The sequence below is a fragment of the Lathyrus oleraceus genome, chromosome 1 (assembly GCF_024323335.1).
Source record: "Lathyrus oleraceus cultivar Zhongwan6 chromosome 1, CAAS_Psat_ZW6_1.0, whole genome shotgun sequence".
In the NCBI taxonomy this organism is placed as follows: Eukaryota; Viridiplantae; Streptophyta; class Magnoliopsida; order Fabales; family Fabaceae; genus Lathyrus; species Lathyrus oleraceus.
The window spans coordinates 141,644,161-141,652,347 of record NC_066579.1 but is presented as its reverse complement, the minus strand read 5'-3'; the positions used below and the strand labels follow the sequence as shown (position 1 = coordinate 141,652,347).

Here is an 8,187-nt window from a genome sequence, read left to right as displayed (position 1 = left end):
AGAGAACCCAAACCAGCGCCTAAAAGTCTTCATTCAACTAGCCGACACACTAAAATGCAATAACAATGCTCCTGAGGCGATACGTCTATGTTTATTCCCTTTCTCCCTCAGAGACAGAGCGCGATCATGGCTAGATTCCCTTCCAGCGAATTCCATCACTACTTGGAATGACCTGAAGAAAGTACTCCTTGCTAGATATTATCCACCTAGTAAGACCACCGTCCTACGTAACCAAATTATCAGATTTACTCAACAGGATGGTGAGTCCCTCTTTGACGCCTGGGAAAGGTACAAGGAGCTATTAAGATCTTGTCCACATCATGGATTAGAACAATGGCTAATCATCCACACCTTCTACAATGGACTTCTTTACAACACTAAGATGACTATCGACGCTGCCGTCGGTGATGCGCTAATGAACAAACCATACCCCAAGGCATGCACACTCATTAAGGACATGGCTCAAAACCATTACCAATGGGGTACAGAGCATGCACAAGTAGAGAAGAAAGAGACTAAAGGAGGTATATACGAGGTTAGCAGCTTCGACCATATGAACACCAAAATAGACGCCCTAACCCAAAAAGTCGAAAGCTTAGTCATAAACCCTACAGCTACCGTAGTTGCAGTGCAACCCAAATGTAAAATATGTGGAACACCAGGACATGTGACTGCCGAGTGCAATCTACTAGCAGAAACAAACCCAGACCAGGCCAACTATTCCCAAGGAAACCCCTATTCGAACACTTACAACCCTGGATGGAGGAATCACCCAAACTTCTCTTACAAAAACAATAACTTTGCTTTTTCCCAAAACTCTACTCCTCAAAGACCAGCAGGTTTCCAAGCCCAAAGACCCATACAACCGATAAAAACTATACCTCAGAAGTCAAACCTTGAAAAGATCATGGAAGATTTTATCACGACTCAAACTCGACAAAATAAAGAACTCATGAATCAAAACTTCCATATTAAGGAACTAATTTTGCAATTAGGAACCAAGGTTGATTCCGTGGTGACCCAAACAAGATGCTGGAAACCCAAATTTCTAAAGTAGCACAACAACAGACTGCTCAGGCTACACCAAGAGGATTATTCTCCGGAGAACCTCAATCTAACCCTAAAGGTCATGCTAACACCATTTTGCTGCAAAGCGGGACTCAATACGATGGGCCTAAAATTTCAGAACCACCAAAAGAAAATGTTGTGACTCTCTCAAAAGAACGAAAAGAGGAACCCTCAGAACCTGAAAAATAAAGAAAGAAGGATATTAATGATAAGGAGGCAGTGAATGATAACCAAGAGAATCAAACATATGTACCACGCACCATGCATACCACCGATTCCATATCCACAAAGGCTTAAGCAGACTAAACAAGACACCCAATACAAGAAGTTCGTGAAAGTAATCGAGAAACTTCACGTCAAGATACCCTTCACCGAAGCCATCACCCAAATACCATCATATGCCAAATTCCAAAAATACGTATTAACAAACAAGCGCAAGCTCGATGATCCCAAACCCTTAGAATGCAATGCAATTGCAGGAAAAAAATTAGCCAAGAAACAGAAAGATCCTGGAATCTTTTTGATACCACGTGTTCTAGGAAGACATGTTATAGACAAAGCATTATTGGATTTAAGAGCAAGCGTAAGTTTGATGCCTTTAGCAGTTTGTGAAAGACTAGACCTAGGAGACATGCAACCAACTAGGATGTCCCATCAATTGGCTGATCGATCGGTTAAATACCCAATATGCATATTAGAAGATATCCCAGTTAGAATTAGATAACTCTATATCCCTACTGACTTTGTCTTAATGGATATTAAGGAGGGAGAAGAAATCCCTATCCTCTAGGTAGCCCGTTCTTATCAACTACTGGAGCCATGATAAATGTAAAAAGAGGAAAAATGACTTTCGAAATAGGTGGCGAGAAGGTAGATTTATCTTATCCAAATTTATGAAAGAACCCGCCATGGACAATTCTTGTTGTGCAATTGATATCATTGATGAATGCATAAGAGAATTAGATAAGGAGGAGCATATCGAAACAATAAAACTACCTTTGACGCCTATAATGGAAGATGATGGACTTAAGTCAGTTACACCTTACATAGAGGATAGCCTTAACGAATGCTTAGCATTTACCCCTGATTATATGCCAAGCATTAAGAAACCCACAATAGAGCTTAAGGAGCTGCCAAAGAACTTGAGATATGAGTATCTTGATGAAGAACTCAACCGTCCAGTTATAGTAAATACCAACCTTAACAGAGGCAAAATCGATCAACTCTTAGAAATATTAAGAAGATACCCTGTAGCTCTAGGCTATAACATCTCCAAACTAAAAGGAATAAGTCCCTCTGTGTGCATGCATCAGATTATGCTAGAGGAAGATTCTAAACCTTTTAGAGAACACCAAAGAAGGATAAATCCTATAATGAGTGATGTAGTCAAGAGGGAAGTGTTAAAACTTATAGATGGATGAATTATCTATCAAATACTAAAACGTTTAGCTAGGCACTCTTACTTCTGTTACTTAGACGGATATTCCGGATTTTTCCAAATCTCCATCCCCCCAGATGACCAGGAGAAAACAACATTTACATGACCATATGGCACTTTCTCTTATCGACGAATGCCATTCATATTCTGTAACACTTCTGCAACATTCCAACGACGCATGATGTCCATATTCGCAGACATCCTAGATGAAATCATGGAAGTTTTCATGGATGACTTCTCGGTATGCGGATCCAGTTTTAAAAACTTCCTGGATAACTTAGAAAGAATCCTAGAAAGATGCGTACAAGTTAATCTGGTGCTAAATTGGGAGAAATGTCATTTCATGGTGATAGAAGGAATAATCATATGACACATCATATCAAAAAGGGGAATTGAGGTCGATAGAGATAATAGAGAACCTTCAACCACCCAAAACAATTAGAGAAATTTGAAGTTTCCTTGGACATGCCAGTTTTTACCGACGCTTCATTAAAGATTTCTCCAAGATAACTAAACCTTTAATCAGACTCCTGATGAAATACATCAAATTCACCTTTGATGAAAAATGTCTAGAAGCGTTTAATCTTCTTAAGAAAGCACTAATCATTGCACCTATTATGCAACCTCCCGATTGGAACCAACCCTTTGAGATTATGTGTGATGCTAGCGATTTTGCTGTAGGCACTGTCTTAGAACAACGAAAGGATAAAACATTACATGTGATATACTATGCTAGCAGAACCTTAGATGCAACCCAACTAAATTACGCAACAAAAGAGAAGGAACTCCTAGTTGTGGTATTTGCAATAGACAAATTCCGATCCTAATTAGTTGGAGCTAAAATCATCGTATATACAGACCATGATACCATACGATACTTATTGAGCAAAAAAAGACACAAAACCTATATTGCTTAGTTGGATCCTTTTATTATAATAATTTAATTTAGAGATCCACCATAAGAAAGGGACTGAGAACATGGTAGCTGACTATCTCTCCATATTAGAGTACCTGAAACCCGACCATATCCCTATCAATGATGCCTTGTATATGATAGGCTGATAGCATCAATTGACAATTGGATAAGTCATGAAGAAGCCTTATATGAGGCTGTCGCATCTCGAAAAATACGATTCCTCGCGATGGTCGTGGAAAAAATTAGTTCGAACAGAGTCGCCACCGAACTTTATTATCCCAATGAATGAATAGGAAAATATCGATAAAACCTTTTAGAAAATAGAATAATGGTCGTCGCAACCATATTCGGGTTCGGGAGTCGATTACGCAAGGGGAAGGTATTAGCACCCCTCACGTCCGTTGTACTCAACAGGAACCTTTTAGTTCTAATCTGCGATTTGAATGTTAAATGAATGTTAGTTGTTTTCTTCGAGTGAATAGATGATTAAAAAGTAGAGATGGATGGAAACCTCAGAAGGGGGGAAAAAGAGGTTTTTTATTAGTGTGCTCGCGAAGATACAGCAATCTCTTGCCTACGTATCCTTATGGTGTAATAAGGAAATCAGAGCATTCGTAGTTCGGGCAACTACGATTTTGTTGGTGTCTTTTAATGAATGGTTATGTAGATCACGTTCTAAAGGCTAAACACTGGCTTGTCTACTCTCGGTGGAGGCTTAAGCATTGGTTTGTGATGCGCATTAGAAAGGATTAACAATGTTCTTTTTGAAAAGGGTTTTGGTCACGCGGGGGTGACAAGTTGAATTGATGTGTTTGGGTTTGATTGGTTTCGATCGCTCGGGGGCGAGAAGTTAGTTTGATTTGTTTGAGATGTTTTTGAAGAACGACGAAAGATTGAGCAATATGGTGCACACCAATCGTTCAATTCTTTCGAGGAATAATAAGGCGTCCGCCTTCTACCCCTTTTTTCGTTCTTTGAAAGTTTGTTTGTGGATGTTGAATATGCACGGTAGTGAGGCGTACGCCTCCTACTTGCTTATTCAAAGATTAATGAGGTGAGTGCCACCTATTCCCTTATCCAAGTTTATTTAGCGTGTTTTAGTCGGAAGTCGATAACTTGAGCAATATGGCGAGCGCCAATTATTCAAAATAATCGAGAGATGGCGAGGCGAACGCCTCCCATCTTTTATCACCCGAGGTTTAAATTGTAAAAGATATGTTTTTAGATATTGCATTTGATTTGCGAAGATAGTTTGAATTTTGGATTGGTAGGTTTTGAAAAGTCGATGATTTGAGCAATGTGGCGTACGTCAATTATTCAAATAATCAAGGAATGGCGAGGCGAACGCCTCCCATTATCTATTGAAGTTTAAGTTTAAGTTTATTTTGTGAAATTGGATTTGATCTAAAATGTGATTTGAATTTCTTCGGTTGTGGTTTTGATTTGATGATGAAGATTCGAGCAATGTGGCGTACGCCAATTATTCGAATAATCGAAAGATAGTGAGGCGAACGCCTCCCATCCTCTTATTATCGTAAATCTAGAATTAAACGAATTTAAAATTGGTAGTTGATTTTAAAAAAATGATTTGAATATGATGGTTGAAGTTTAAAAATGATTCGAATATGATGGTTGAAGTTTAAAAATGATTTGAATTTAGAAATTATATTTAATTTGGAAAAAGTGATTTGAAATTGGTATTTTGTTAAAGTTTTAATTGGGTGACAAATATTCGAGCAATATGGTGTACGTCAATCGTTCGAGTAATTGAGAAATAGTGAAGTGGACGCTTCCTATATTCTTTTTCATCCAAAGTTCACAAAAATATCTTTTGGAAGTTATATTGATTTTGGAAAATAGTTTGAAGTTGAATTTGGAGAAATAACCGAGTTTAGATAGGAAATACTCAGCTTTGAACTAACGCTTTTGTCACATTAGAGAAAAAACAATTCAATTTGGTTTGAAGTTGTAAAAAAGAGCTGAAGTTAATGGTACAGAATAAAAAACAAGATTAGGCTCGTGTGTGGAATGTACATGAATGCATCAAATAGAAATATAGAGTTAAATAACTAAACAATCAAATTGATATTATCCATTAATTAGAACTTGTAATACATCAATTAACTTATGGTATTAAGAATGATTAGCAGAATTAATTAATTCGATCAAATAACACTGTTAATTAAACTTAATTACCAAACTTAATCAAATTAAAATAACTTAATTAATTGAATTAAGAGGTTATAATAACTGGGGATTCATTATTTGTATAAGGTGTTCAATATGCACTATGGGCCTAAAGCCCTATCTTAGAAACACACTTATCTTAATAATAAAATTAATAGTAACAAGAATAGGAAGAAAACAAAAGGTGAAACGAGTGGTGGTACACTTACTGCTACAACTCTCATATTTCCTCTAAAAGTAAAAATGACATTTGCTAATAAGCAGGCAAGCAAAACGGTAAACAGGCGCCGATAAAGCATATACAACAAGAATGAATGGCAAAACCTGGAAAGTACTCTCTTTTTTCAAATGGATAGAAATCAATATAAAACCATACCATGCAACACAACAAGACCACTCCAACTCAAAACATTGGATATCAAACTAATTCCCACTATGAAAACAAACACCATTTACTAACTTTGATTCACAAAGGAGGGTGCTTACCGAAGTAACGGTTTGATTTAAGGAGGCTAGGTGAAACTGAAATTCACATCTCTATTTATTTTATGAAAGCACAATCAATGATAAAACCCAATTCATGCTTGTTTTACAGAGTCAATATCTTTCACCACCAAATATCATTCTTATGTGAAAACTTACAAAGCAGTGTAGGAAGATTTAGAAAATCAGAGCAACAACAAATGCAAATACATTTTCTAAAATCCAAAATAAAGATGAATCAATCTAGGCCTCCTCATCAATTAAATTTGCACAATGAACCTTCAAAATTCTAACGAGAACACGAACAATCAAACAACGAAAATCCACTATTCTTTACCGACATGAATACCAACATAGCATAACCAAATCGGAAATGAGATAAACACAAACCCCAAACAGAACTATAATCGAAAACAATACGGAACCAATTTGAAATAATAGTCAAAACAACAGCTACAAATAGTGTAATCATGACACCAATGCTTACCGTAATGTCGAAATGTCGTATTTGTTCAGAGCTTGCTAATATTATTCTTGTTGTCGCGGGGTCGTGATCCACGGTTGACGGACGGAAGGTTACACAGAGGTTGTACCTTGAAAGCGGAGTTTGCGCGTCGTGGGAGTTTGTGCGAGCGATGGTTGGAAGAGTAGCGATGTCGGAGGAAGGGAGTGTCGTTGGTGCGGCCGATGGTGGGTTTGGTTAGAGAGAGAGGACGAAGGGTGGTTAGGCGTCGCCGGCGGAAATGGACAGTTCCGAGGGAGTTTTTGAAACGGTGGAGATGAAGGGTTTTGATGGTGGTTTTCGTGAGGGTTTTGTGAAAGTGATTCGAAGGTGGTGATGAACGGTGGTTGTGACTGGGTACGGTGGTGGAGGAAGGATGAAGGGTGGCGAATGTCGAAAGGGGTTTCGCTGGTGGTTTTGCACGGCGGTGATGATGGTTGTGGAGCTTTTAGTGGATGGAGAAGAAAAGCTTCCACGTATTTCTTTTTCGTTTTTCTTTTCAAGAGAGGTGAGAGAGAAGAGAGTGTGTGTGAGAATACGTGTGACGTGTGGGAATTTAATGATGAGGGAGTGAAGTGAGTGAAGGGACGCGTGGCCAAGTGTGTGGAGAGACTCTGAGGAAAAACGTGAGAGAAGTGAGAGAGTGTGAGTGAGGGTAACGAATGAGTGAGTAGTGTGTTGGGATTGGAAGTGAGGATAAAGAGTTTTTTTTTTAAATGTGAACGCAGAGCCTCTTTTTGAGAGAGAGGAAAGTGGATTTTTTGTCTTCTTCTTTTTCTTTTCCGTTGGTTAATAAAGAGAGAGTGTATTGTGAGTCTGTGAGTGAAGGGTAGTGTTAGGTGAGAGCATATAGGTGGCGTGTAGGTAGTGGGCTAGAGAGAAATAAAAAGAGTCTCTTTATTTTTTCCTTGGGCAGGTGTCCTTATTTGAGATACGGATTTGAAGGAGAATCCAATGCAAATGCCTCTTTCACCTTTTGTTACTTTAAATAGTAATTAATTTAGAAATGAAAATTTAACTACTTAGAACAAAGTCAAGCTAAACGCCTACTTAATCCTAACTAGTTCAAATGGTTATTTTGAATAAAAGATGAAAATAAATGGATCAATTACGGATAAAAAATAAATAAATAAATAAAAGTCGGGCAGAAATTTACTCAAAAAATTAAATCGGATGCATGAGAATGATCAGTGCAAAATATACTTATTGAAAAAATACAGCGTTTCTTCAAATTCTAAAATAAATTTTCACTAGTTAAAAGGCTCAGGCGGGTCAAAATGCAATTGAAACAGCCGCTGAAAAATACAACGAGCACACCAGGTTAAACTACGTGAACCGTAGATTAATAATACTGACGTCTGCAATTTTAACTTTGAAACTTTTTACCCGCTGATTTTGCACATTCTTGAGAAACAATTTAACCGATTTGTCTGTATTCTCAATAAGTTTATCCTGACTGATATTTTAGGTATTATTCATGATGGAATGCATGTCATGCTATGCATATGATGCAAAATAAAAATGAAATCAATTCTATGGAAATTTAAATATGCCCGGACAAAATTGGGGTATGACAGCTGCCCCTATTTATTT

General features: G+C 37.6%; 1 non-coding gene across 1 annotated transcript; it reads right to left on the bottom strand.

Moving 5' to 3' along the window:
• Nucleotides 1–220: 220 nt before the first annotated feature.
• On the bottom strand, nt 221–327 carry LOC127116308 (small nucleolar RNA R71). The gene has a single exon (XR_007801262.1). It is a non-coding gene; the product is annotated as a small nucleolar RNA R71 (small nucleolar RNA).
• Nucleotides 328–8,187: the final 7,860 nt, after the last annotated feature.